We start from the raw sequence: 13,014 nt of genomic DNA, 5'->3' as shown, positions 1-13,014 counted from the left end.
TTTTGTAATTCCTTGAATGAATTTTTCATCTCCAGAAGTTCTGTTTGATTTTTCTTTAATACTTGAACTGCTTTAGTGAATTTTTCATTCATTTCCTGCACTTTGGTTTCTTTTGTGTGTTGTATTTCCATATTTTATTGAATTGCATTGAGGTTTCTTACAATCCATGCTCAAAACTATTCACCAGTCATTTCAGTGTTATGATTTTGGTTGGTATCCATTGCTAGAGTGCTGGTGAAGCCTTTCCTGGGTGTTCTTTAGCTTTTATTTTCCATACTTCTAGAGTTCTTTTGCTGATTCTTTCTCATATGGAGCAATTTTTACCTCTTTGGAGGTAAAACCTTTCGATTTTCTTTTGTTTCCATAATGACATATACCAAGTTTAATATCTGAGCCCTGAGGTCATGCTTCTGTGTGAGAACTGACCACACCCTGTATGGTGAGTCAGTAAATGTAGTAAAAGGGCATGTAAACTGACCTCCCTATCCGTAGGTGTTGCTTGCTGGGAAGAACAAGCTTCAGTGTTGTTTTTGGTTCCTGTGACCTCGTCTAGTTACTCAGAAGAACTCTAGTGTCCCAGGTGGTGGGTGGGGCTCTGGAACTGGCAGGTGTGTCCTTATTTTACACTTCAGCAGGTCCAGGTAGGGGAGTGAGGCTGGGTGTGGCTTGGTTTCGTGAACCTGCACTAAAATTCCACAGAAGTTTTAGCAGGGGTCAAATTTCTGCTACCTGCCTTTGGGCAAAGCTGCCAGGGATGGGCTGAAGTAGGGCCTACTGAGCCAGAAAGTCTGTGTGTGGAGGCAGGGCTGTCTGAGACCCTGAATCAGGTAGTCTGGAACAAACTTCACTTCTTTCCACCCTCCCCTATTCTGTGGTTTCTTCCAAGCCTCTGCTGGCAGGCAGGACCTCAAGCCAGCCTTTTTGTACTATGACTGTGATGGGGACTGAGAGTTTCCCTGTCCAGGATCCCAGCCAGAGCTGGGAATGGGGCCCTTCTGGGGGAGGAGGGGTGCCCCCACATGTACACCATAGGTGTGAACCCAAACTGCACTCTCTCCCAATCTGCCCCTGCAGGCATCCACAGCTCATGAGAATTATTCACAAATATCCCCTCTTGCCCCTGGGTTTTGTGATTGGGACCTGAGTGTACTGGATCTGACATGTGGGCCCATCCTCTGGGCCCTGGAGATCAATCCCTGAACATAGCAGGGAGAAGCATACTGTTCCCAAGTCCCTCCTGGGATGCTCAAGCTGGATCAATGTCCCTCCACTTCGGGCTGTGTCCCACTCTGCTGAAGTCACCAGCAACAGTACCAGGGATGGCCAGCAGGCAGTGCACTCACAGTCCAAGCACCTCTTTTTTCTGCTACAGGACCTCCAGAGAAAAGGTATGAGCTCCATTCCCTGTGGGAGCCTCTGTGTGGTGGCTCAATTTTTTCTCTCAGTAGCCATGGGAGGGGGAGGGGAAGGGAAGAAAAAGAGTCTAGGTGGAGGAAAGTCCACTCTCTCGTCTTCTTCAAACCTCTCTCTGGGAGGCAGTCCACCCAGAATGACGGGTGTGTGGAATCACTCTCATCATCCAGGACCCACTGCACTCATGTGGCTCCTGCAGTCTGGGCCAGAGTTGAGAAATGTCTGTGTTGGGATGAGGAAGATGGAACCAGAATGTTTGGGGCACCCTGGTGAAGACAAAGGCAGCAGGTGTGTCAAAAAGCAATGTGGAATCTCCCATCTTGCTTGGGTCTGTGCGGCATGAGATGCACTAAGCGGTGCTGGGAGTCTGGTGGCCTTTTTGAAAGCAGCTCTCCACTCACTGGGAGCAGCGTTGTCTGGGCTTGCATCAACAGAATGTCTCTCCAGCACCTCAAGAGCCCAGGAAGAGTCTGAGATACAAGGGAGGGGTATGGTACTGGATCCAGGTACCCTTCCGCCTGGACTCCTAGCCTCTCTGGGCTTAATTCCCTGCCGGTGCCTTTCTCCTTCCAGTCTTGCTCTTCCTCTTCCCCTGGAGTCTCCTGTGGGTTCAGGAACCCTTCCTTAATCCCCCTTTCTGATCTACATTTGTCTGTCTGTTTTTTCTCTTTCATCTAAAACTTCTCCTTCTATAGAGATGCTCTGGCTGGTGGTGCCTTCGGTCCACCATCTTACCCCCCATAACCATTTGGTTGTTTCTCATAACTTCTTTTCCTTTCCTGAATTTTTTAAGGTTTTCATTTGTTTCCAGACAATTCCTAATTGCTTATTGGCATGACCTCACTCAGTCTCATTGTAGCTGGGGCAGCGTAGAGGTTCAGGTGCCTGCTGGGCCCTGCTGACAAAAGAAGTATGGGAAATGGAAGTGCAGATTAGCCTGGACTCTACTATCTTGTCAGTGTGTTGATTCTGGCTTGCAGTGGTGGCTCAGCTTCCTACTTGTCTCCAGTGACTCCAGGGTAGGGAAGGTGACACTAGCCTTGCCTCTCAGTGTGTGGGACTTTTTATTATTGAGTTGAGGTGGAGGCTCAGCTTCCTGCTGAACTCCAGTGCCATCAGGGCTGCAAAGATGACACTAGCTCTGCCTCACACTGTCTTGGTAAGTCTTTTTCATCCTGGGTGGGTGTGGGGGCTCAGGTTGCCTCTGGACCCCATTGATACTACATTGTCAAGGGAACTGTAAAATTGTTTCTTTTTGTCAGGCAGGGGATGGAGAACAGCTTCCTACTTTGTCTGTTGCTACCACTCCAAAGTGAAAATCATAATGCCTACTTTTGCCAGATGGGAAATAGAAGATGAGCTCCTTCGTTGGTGCCAGTAATACCAGCAGGCAAGAACATCAAAGCACGGCTGCTTCTGTTCAGTGGATACGAAGTCGATAATCTGCTCCCCAATGGACTCCACTGAAACCCTCCTTGTATTTCATTGGAGTTGGGTGGGTATTGCCAGCAAGGTTTTCTGCTGTTAGGCCATTCTTTTCCAATCCTTTGGTTGGGAGAGCAGGCTTCTTGTTTTGTTTTGTCTGTGCCTATTAGTGGTCCTGATTGGAGGCTTCCGCAGCACTCTCTCCAGAGCATATGTGAAGAAAATGAAGACCCAAGGAACTCATCATTGTGTTATTCCCCAGTAAGTGCATCTTCTTTTCACCTTTCAGATTCTTCCTATGCTTGCTTGTTGTGTTATATCCAGGGTCCAGGGTTTTAGTTGGAACAGGGCAGACATGGTAATGCTGAGGCTTCTCCAACTTGGCTAGAACCAGATTTTAATTGTCTTAAAGTTAGAATTTGTGTGTGTGTGTGTGTGTGTGTGTGTGTGTGTATTTTATTCCTTTTTAAATCCTTGAATCTTCTGGTGATTAGGTTGGAGAGAATTAGCATGCCACCTGGGGGAAAAAACTGTCATTTCCACAAGTAAAACAATAGTCCTCCCATGTGACAACTTCATTTGATTATCCTAACAAATAATGAACTGGAGGCACAGATATAATGAGTGTTAATAGGGTCTCATTTGTGATTATCAACATAGTAAAACTGTTTCACAGCCTATTAAAGTCCTACTATTCTTCTATAAGTAAATGGGAGTCTGTGGATAGAATTATGCTATATAATATAATGGCTTTAAAACTGAATCATGGTCAAAGGTTAACCCAACAAGTTTGGGGGAAAGATCTCAGGAACTAACTCCATCACTGTGGAGATGAGCACAATTTTCCAAATACGTTGATGCCTTTGAGAGAACCTGATGTCCCATGGCCCCAGTTCACTGAGTTCCCGGAGTGCCACCGACCAGACACGAATGGCCTAGTTCTAAAACTCATGAGGTCCTGCGCTAAAGATGTATAAAGACTAGTGTACTAGTTTTCTGTTGTTGCATAACAAACTACCACAAATTTAGGGGCTTAAAACAACACTCATTTATTAACAAAGAGCTCCCAGTTTGGGTGGATTCTCTGCTCAGGGTATCAGAAGACTGAAATCAAAGTGTTATCCAGGTGGGTTTTTTGTCTGCAGGCTCTATGGAGAAGTCTGCATCCAAGCTCATTCAGGTTGCTAGAATTCAGTTCCTCACAGTTTTAGGGATGGGGTCTATTTCTTTGCTGGGTGTTAGCCAAGGTCCAATCATGGCATCTTATAACTATCTGCACTCCATCTCATGGGTTTTCTTCTGTCTTCAAGCAAGCAGTGATGTGTCAGGTCTTCTTGTGCTTCAAATCTTTTTGACTTTCTCTTCCGTAACAGCCAGAGCAAGGTTTGTGTTTAGAATTCCTCCTCCCACAGCAAATCGTCATGAATCTTTTATCGACAGAGTCTACATTCAGGTCCTTCTGGGAACTCTCAGAGGGACCTTCGTGGTGAGACGTTCTAGTCAGTCACCACATGGTGTTCACATCTTGATCTTTTTCCTCTTCTTGGGTCCAGCAGTGTCCTCCTGCTTGTGCACACTCACAGGTCCCATAATCCTCCTCAGGTCACCACCACTTTCACCTGGTAAGGCTGAAAATTCCACCAGTGCCAAAGCAGGAGATTCTTTGAGGTGCTCCATGATGAGGGATGGGATGGGGAGAGATGGTCATCTTCTCATCTTTTGTTTACGTGCTTTAAAGTAATGTTAATATTTCAAAGCTTTTAGTGGTGCAGTGTTTTCTTTTGCTTTTTTACATATGATTCTTTGTCCCTTCCTCCATGGGTCTCAGGCCTCAACCAACAGCCCTGGGCTAGGTGAAGAATCTAATGATCAACCACCAGCATCTCATCCAGACAAGATTTCTGCTAGGGTATCTAAGCTTTGGTGTCACTTTGACACATGACCAGTAACTTCATGAAGGCATTCAGTGTTGCCCCCAAATTCTAACATGTTCTCTAGTCTGGTGATGCTCCCATGGTATTTTTTAAAAATATTTCACAGCTTTTCTTCCTGCAAACCTCCAAAACCTCCAGTGCTCTCTCTTTGGTCGAGGTCCTTCTTCCTACTGAGACTGAGAAAACAGAAACAATCAGAAGGGATCTTCCATATTTCCTCCACACCTGTCCACCTGCATGCTGTGTGTGTCTATGCCCTTGCCTTCTCTCCTGATGCCATAGGCATGCTCACTGCCCATGCTCCTTTCACACCAAACCCTCCCCCTTGCACTAGAATCTATCTACCATCTTCTACACATGGATATACCTCTAGACATTGACCAATGCCCCCTCACGCACTGAGAATTTCTCCTCACTATTATTTTGTAATTTTTGCTTATTGAATATAAATATATAATACCTATTTTTTTACCATATATTCTCCTCAAGCCACTCTATTTCTCTTTTCCAATTTATATCAATATTTACAGTTTTCAATTCTTCTCCTCCAATTCTATATAGAACTCATAGAAGCCATCTTCCCCTTCTACCAACTTTGCCATGGTCAGTCATCATTGGCCTCTTCCTAGATCCAAAGTTTAATTCTTAGCCTTCATCTTAATTTAATATTGGAGTAATCATTGGCCTTGTTCATCCCCACTCTTGTCTAGTTCTAAATCTGTCTTCATTTGGCTTCTAGAACACCACATTCTCTCATTTACCCTCCTACCTCAGGAACCATTCCTTTGCAGACTCCTTTGATAGTTTGTTTTTATTCTGCTTTGTTTTTCTTTTCTAAACTTATTTCAGAGGGAAGTTTATATAGTCTGATGACTTTAAATAACATCACTGTGCTGATGGCTCATGAGTTTATATATCCAGCCTGGACCCACACTCCTGATCTACAGTCTGGGATGTCCAGTTGCCTGTGGGGTCACTTAGCCTTTGTACCTGGGAGTCATTTGGAATCACTATTCTCCCATTCTTCTGCTTTGCAATCTTCTCCCTCTCCAATCTTTCTGTTTTTCAGTTAATGGCAACCACATCATACCAGTAGCTTAGGAAAGTGTTCTTGCTGTCATCCCTGTTGTCTCTCTTTCACTTAAACCCATATGTCATATATCCACCAGTGCTGGGGCCCTAAATTATCCTTTTATCTGGTATCTGTGAGGCCTCACTGCCTGTCCACCACTGCTCTCACCCCAATAGCATCATCTTTTGCTGTAGTTTTTATTGTCCTTTTCTATCTCAGATGGCCTCTGCTGCCTTAGTCCTTGCCCATCCACATTTTATTCTCAGAAACCAGAAGAGGGTCTTGCCTTCAAGACAGTGCAAGCCACCCCTCAGTTCAAACACCTAAGATGGTTTCAGGTGACACAGCAAAGCCCAGATTCTTCCCCAGGGCTAACAGATCCCTCCTACCACTCCCAGTGCACCTCTCTGACCTCATCCCTGTCTTACCTGCCTTGTTGGTTTTGCTGTTATGCTTTTCCCTGAACATGCCAGCGTCTTGCCTCAGTTCCCCTCTATCTGCTGTTCACTCTGTCGTCAGGGTTTTGTAGACATGGCCCAGGCTTGGCTTCCTCTTTGCTGGAGATACAATATGACAATGGTGTCAGAACTTCTCTGACCTCCCTATGAAAACAAAAATCCTACTGCTCTCCTCCATACTTTGCAGAGTTTATTCTCCTCCATGCTTTATTTAAAAATATATTTTGAAATAATTTTAGATTTAAGGAAGAATTCCAGAGACTGCACAGAATTTCCACATGTCCTTTTCTTAACTTCCCCTAAGGTTTACATATTATTTAACTATAATACATTTAACAAAACTAAAAAAAAAATAAATAACATTGCTATGATACTATTAAATATATTGTATAATTCATTAGAATTTTACCATTTTCCCATTCCTATTTTTGTCTGTTCCAGGATCCAGTACTAGATACAGTGTTGTGTTTAGTCATTATGATTCTGTAGTCTTCCCAAATCTTGACAGTTTCTCACTTTTTCCTTGTTTTTCATGACCTTGACACTTTTTATGAATGAAGATTATATATTTATAGAATTCCCCTAGTTTATGCTTCTCTGTATAGTTTGGGGGTATGGATTTGTGGGGAGAATAACACAAAGGTGAAGCAACCTTTTCCTCACATCATACGGGGGCAAGATATCACTGCTGACATTAACCATGATCACCTGGTTAAGGTGGAGTCTGCCACGTTTCTCCAGTGTGAACTTACTATCTTTCCCTTTCCACACTGTGTATGTTATAATTGCATCAGACTAACCACAGCAGGTAGTAAATATGTGGTTAAATATATACTGAGGTTTTACAAATCTCTTGTTTTCAGGTTTCACCCAATAATATCGATCCGACTTTGGATCTTGCCTGCAGTGACTACTGCTGTGGTGTTCTAATAGTGATTTTCTATTTCCCCATGTTTTCTACATAAATTATTGGAAACTCTTCCATAGGAAAGATGATTCCTCTCTCCCATTTATTTATTCATCATATTATTTTTATTAGTATGACTCATGTATATTTATATTTCACTCTGAATTATAACCCCCCAATATAACACTATTTCTTGTTGTTGCTCAGATAGTGCTAGCTTTGGCAATTGGTAGCTTGTTCAGGTAAGCTCCATGCCTCTTTGACGTGCCCTCTTGTTTTGTTCTTGGACACATTTTTAAATTTGTTTTTGGCACCACAGGATGCTTCAGGATCATCTGGTATTTTCATTGGCCTGGTCCTAGAATCAATCATTTCTCCAAAGACCTGATTCCTTATAGTTGAAAATGTTATTTAGAATCCAAGAAATAAAAACAACTAATAAAATGAAAGATAAAAAAATAGAAACGAAGATTTATTTTCATTGCTTCTTGGCAGTCAGAACTAGAAAATCTGTGTGTGTATGAACCCATGGTTATACTTATATCTCTATGTAATCTGTATATTCATCTCTTTATATACTGATATCTCCTAACTTCATCCAGCACCACAGGATTTTTGCACTTTCAATGTGGTGAAGTTGAACACTATAAGTGAGAGATTGAAGAAAGCACAAGAAAGGTATTGTAGAAAAATTCAAACAAGTCAATATATTTTTACAGGTTAGTTAATTGTGAAATGCACTTACTTTATTTCACTGCACATTATATTTTTGATGTGTACATTGTGTGTGTTTCCTCTGTTTCCATTACAGCAATTGGATTTGTAGATTTCTAGAAGGAAGGTTGCCTCTGTTGCTCCCTTTAGCTTTTTTAGTTTCTGTCATCATTATAACTAAATGGATCTTTGAGAAGGCTGATACTCCTTAAAGAATCATTTGATTATTTAGGCCAGTTAGCATAAAAGAAGACTATTAGGAAAAGAAAAAGATTGTGATTTAGAAATTGTACCATATTCTTGAAGTGTATTTCTGTTAAATTGTTCAAATTTTAAAATTTTAAATTACATCTATTTTTCTTTGGACTATCAGATCACATAAGTAGTAATTGAGGAATGATTCAATTCTTTATAAGCCAGATGAAATTATCAATTTAGTTGACAATTGATGTTAAATGTTTTAAACCTCAGCTTCTTTTGTCACATATTTAAAATTGCTCTCTGAGGTTGGGTGTAGTGGCTCATGCCTCCCAGGGTGGTTGAGGTGGGAGGATCACTTGAGGCCAAGAGTTTGATACCAGCCTGGGCATCATAATGAGACCTGATCTCTACAAAAAGTAATAAAATGTGCCAGGCATGGTGGTGCACACCTGCAGTCCCAGCTACTCAGGAGGTAGAGGCAGGAGGATAGGTTGAGCTCAGGAATTTGAGGCTGCAGCGAACTATGATTGGGCCACTTCACTCCAATCTGGGTGACAGGAGACATTGTCTCGAAAATTTAAGATAAAATAAAATAAAATAAAATAAAATGGCTGTCTGATTGAAAAGTGAAGGAAACAAATATGCAAGAATTGTTCAGGTTGTCACTGCTAAAAATGTATCCTTTTAATTTGATTCAGGCACAAGCAGCATCTGAAGAATACAGAGAACTTCACTTAGAAGTCACATGGAACTCAGAATGAAAGATCTTGAATCTGAAGTCTCCAACAGGAAAACTTCTTGAGAAGACTTTCATTATATTGAATTGGGAAAATACAAGCACCTCTATCAATTAGAATTGGAAGCTAGAAAATACTTGTCAAACAAAATTAAAAAGTAAGTCAAAGTATGGAATAGAAAATAAATTTAGTTCATTAATTTGCCTTGAAAACATGCTTTTTAGTAAGACAGGTTTATGACATTAGTGGGACGTGAAAGCTAAGTACATACTATAATTTTAATGGTAGTCCAGAACAGTTTACATCTCTCCATATTTTTTGTTTTATTATGACTTTCTTTCCCCTTAATATTCTCATGTCATTAACCTGACCTAATAGGCTTTCAGCTAAATATTTTTGAAGTCTTATAATTTAGACCATGATGCTGTTATAAAATTGCTTGTTACCAGTCCCTAAATGGAAATATTAATGAGTTTAACTACTTTTTGAAAGATTACAAAGTAAACCAAAAGAGTCAATTACTGCAACTACTCTTGGTTGTTTCTGGCACTCAGTACATTAACTTCTTTATACTGCCTTACTAAATACAATAATATCTACCTTTTCTTAGTGATAAGCATTTTACTGTATGTATCTAAGAAATACAATGTTGTGTTTTGATCTACTTACACATAGTGAATGGCAATTATAGTCAAGCAAATAACATATTTCCAATAGGTTAGTAATGTTTCACTTACTAACCCTTTAAATACAAGTATTTCTAATGACACCCTCAAGAATCTTATAAATAGACCCATTCCAGAAGGCAGCAAGTGTTACCTGTTAAGCCTCACATTATTGTCAGAGATTTCTCTCTACTCCTTACTTTATTTGAATTACTATTTTTAGACATTACTCTAGGAATGCTTATACTTCTTTAGAACAATTGCAAAACTATAACTGCACAGAGTAGGCATGCTGTGACACATTTTCCGAGTTAAAACACTATTTAGTGGGAAATTCCATTTACTCTCAAGGTCACTTTTTAAAAAATATAATCATTGAGGAATCATTTCGGAAAAAAATGAACTACTAAGCTTTGTCTTTTGCAGTCTACACAGAACTACTGAGAGACTAGCAGCATTCAGTAGCAATCTTTTTGTGGAGACAGGAGACCAGAACTTTCTTTACCACTCCTGGACAGTCCTATAGTCACGTCCTGGTGGCAATCTTAATAATGGTTTAGGTCTTCACAGAGAATTTACTTCAAAAGAATACTCAACGTTCTCTCTTTCCTGCCCATGGACTTCACATACCAGCATGAAGAACAACTTGAGTGAGGTTAGTTATATTATCTTCTTTCCTTTGGGTTTCCAATTTCTGATATAATACTTGTTTTTATTTGGTGAAATACTGAGTTGTTTAAAGGACCTATGCATGCTAAGCAAAGGTTATAATTCTCTGTGTTAATAAAGAGAGGAAAGGGAAATTTTTCCATTTTCTTAAAGTCCCTGCAGCTCCCATATTCAAGAGTTACCTATGTAGTAATATTAATGCTATTCAATATATGTAATGAAAATGACACTTTTTAAATTTCTTTAAAAGCTGCATTTAAGTTAAATTTTAGAGATTGAATCTTATTGCGTAATAACAGAAAGTATATTGAAAGGTGCTTTGGCTTCCTTCTAATTGATTTTAGTTTGACTGTGGTTGTGATTCATAACACTTTTAAGGTTTTCCTCTACCACATCAAATTTTCCGCCCTTAATCATAAGGGAATGATTGGCATCCAAACACTTAACCACATCTGGATGTTTATTATTTATAACAATCCAAGATAAATAAGTTTTATGAATTAAATAAACCTGTGGAACTACAAAGATTAACTTCTTTTTTTAAATTAAAAGATTTTTCTTTTTCTTACACATAAGTAGTAATACATCTTTAATTCCCATGGAAATTACAGTATTTTTATCTCAATTCTGTAAAATGTGCCTGTTGATGGGCAATTGCACAGCACTTTTTAAATAGTGAAATCAAGCAAACATCTGAATTTTTAAAATGGCATTCACTTCTGTCTCTCTGTGTTGGTATCATTTGAATGATTGTGACTATGATTGCAAAGACCATCAAGAGTCTTTAAACACCAATGATGACCAAACAGAATCAATTATATTCTTCCTACCCAGAACTCCATGGAATGCCAAACATGGTGCCCATGTCCCCTGAAGATGTAAGAAGAGCATCCCAATCCAAAATTTGATTTCACGAAAGAATCTGTTTCTGGAAAATCTCAAAATGAATCCAACAATGAAAAGCTATGGTAATTGTAGAGCTGTTTAGGAAAAAAAAAAATAGTTCAAGTATACTTGACCCAGTTTAAGATATTTGTCCAATGTTTCACCATTTTTGACTAGGGGGAGAATTTTAAAGGCTCAGCACGGTAGTGCATATGGCAGTGCCAGCTACTTGGGAGGCTTAGGCAGGAGGATAGAGGGACAATATCTTTTATATAAAAGATTTAAATAAGAAACTTCTAGATGAGAACATTTACAATATAGTTTGAAATGTTTTCACACATTTCATAAACAAGTAGATAATTGCATCTACAAGTAGTCAGATGTTTCAAAAACTTGGTACTAATTTCTGAAAATAAATCAAAGTAACAATTAAAGAACTACATATTTTTTGCCTTATTCTAATTCTAGAAAATCATGAATCAAAGAAACTAGGTTTGAAAACTGCCTGTAATGCATATTTATCCTTTTTTCAAGCAAATTGTATAAACTCTTTGTGTTCATATGAAAAAACGTTAGTCATAATACAGACAGCAAAATATTTTTACTTAATCTCTGTCACAATATTCACATGACATTATGATAGTGCCACTTTCCTCATGTGTGTATTTAAGATTTTGAGCTAAAAAGTTAGCAGCATAAAGCGTATTTTAAAATTTTAATTTTCTAGAAGTGGACTATAGCAACTTAATTTTAAGGAAAAATCCATCAAAGTGAGAAGAACTCATCATACTTTTATATAAAAGGCAGGATTTTTCTGAGAATTACAAAGTAACACATTCATGTGAAAATGTTACTTGAATTCTCCACCCTTTGTACTAATAAGAGAAAATGTCACCCTTTTGAAATGATGTATATTCAATAGACCAATATTAATTGTGCTTTTTATTAGATTAATGTAAGTAGCATCACACATATATATTCTCTATTGTCTGCATGTAAATAAATAGGAATTTTATTTTATTTCTATGAGTATTTTTCTATTTAAGCACTTCTCAAGTGAAGTTTAGTCTTGACAATAGTCTCATGAAAATATATCTGATTTACCTAAATATTATAAATAGTATTTGACTTATTTGAGATGCGGCAGGAATATTATGAAGAAATAACTATAGAATTGGAAGAAGGTATCTTGTCAAATTTTATGAATTAAATTGAGATTAACAAAATGATTTCTGAGATCAACTGTAAAAAACAAGTGGCTTTCCTCTCCATTGTTTGGTTAATAGATACTACATTAAATATTTCCTGATCCACACATGTAATTAAAGATGTGAAAACACTAGCATTCATACTGAAGAGTATACTTGTGCCTCGTGATTGCATCACCATGTTTCATAGCTTTTTACAAATCTCATGAAGTGTATGTAACTTTTTTTTTCTGGCTCTACACTTTATTTACTCCTGCCATCCCCATGAATCTGTCAGTGTGTCAGCCAGCACACTGGAACTATTCTCAGAAAACCAATGCATCATCAACTTTCTACCTTTAGGTTAGCAACTTCAGGCCAAAAGACCCCAGATTCACTAGCAACATTTAGCCAAGCACTTGCAGTTCACATGCAGTCACCTGACGGGTGACATTGTAAATGAGTCATTCACTATATCATTGGTGTACTTTTGCCCTCAGAAAAAGTTCCATATTTCTTAGCATGGGAGAAAGCACCCATATTAATGTGGTTCTTGTTAGTTTATTCAGCCTTATCTCTTACCACGTACCTACTCTGCCCCTTTGCCGTAGCATCTCACTAAACTCCACTACTTAGAATTCTACAGCATTCCTCCTCACGTCCAGCACTTTGCATTTGCTGCTGCCCTCTATCTGGCACACATTTTCCTCATCTCTCAGCTATCAGCTTCCATATCACTGCATCACA

At 39.2% G+C, this 13,014-nt stretch overlaps 1 protein-coding gene and 1 long non-coding RNA gene across 2 annotated transcripts in view; both read left to right on the top strand.

Annotated features, from left to right (window-relative positions):
• The window catches only part of LOC123629975 (ankyrin repeat domain-containing protein 62-like), a 61,249-nt gene extending 59,939 nt beyond the window's left edge, over nt 1-1,310 (top strand). Inside the window, exon 22 of the mRNA XM_045539315.1 lies at nt 1,075-1,310. The gene's annotated coding sequence lies outside the window, so the exon portion shown is untranslated. The remainder of the gene's footprint in view (nt 1-1,074) is intronic.
• Nucleotides 1,311-3,013: 1,703 nt separating this feature from the next.
• Nucleotides 3,014-11,114, top strand: LOC123629995. Its single transcript, XR_006732512.1, has 5 exons — nt 3,014-3,099; nt 7,812-7,887; nt 8,823-9,018; nt 9,953-10,181; nt 11,030-11,114. It is a non-coding gene; the product is annotated as an uncharacterized LOC123629995 (long non-coding RNA).
• Nucleotides 11,115-13,014: the final 1,900 nt, after the last annotated feature.

This window comes from Lemur catta, unplaced genomic scaffold, assembly GCF_020740605.2.
Source record: "Lemur catta isolate mLemCat1 unplaced genomic scaffold, mLemCat1.pri scaffold_66_ctg1, whole genome shotgun sequence".
NCBI lineage: Eukaryota > Metazoa > Chordata > Mammalia > Primates > Lemuridae > Lemur > Lemur catta.
Note: the sequence above shows the minus strand (reverse complement) of the source record. Positions and strands in the feature narration are given on the sequence as shown.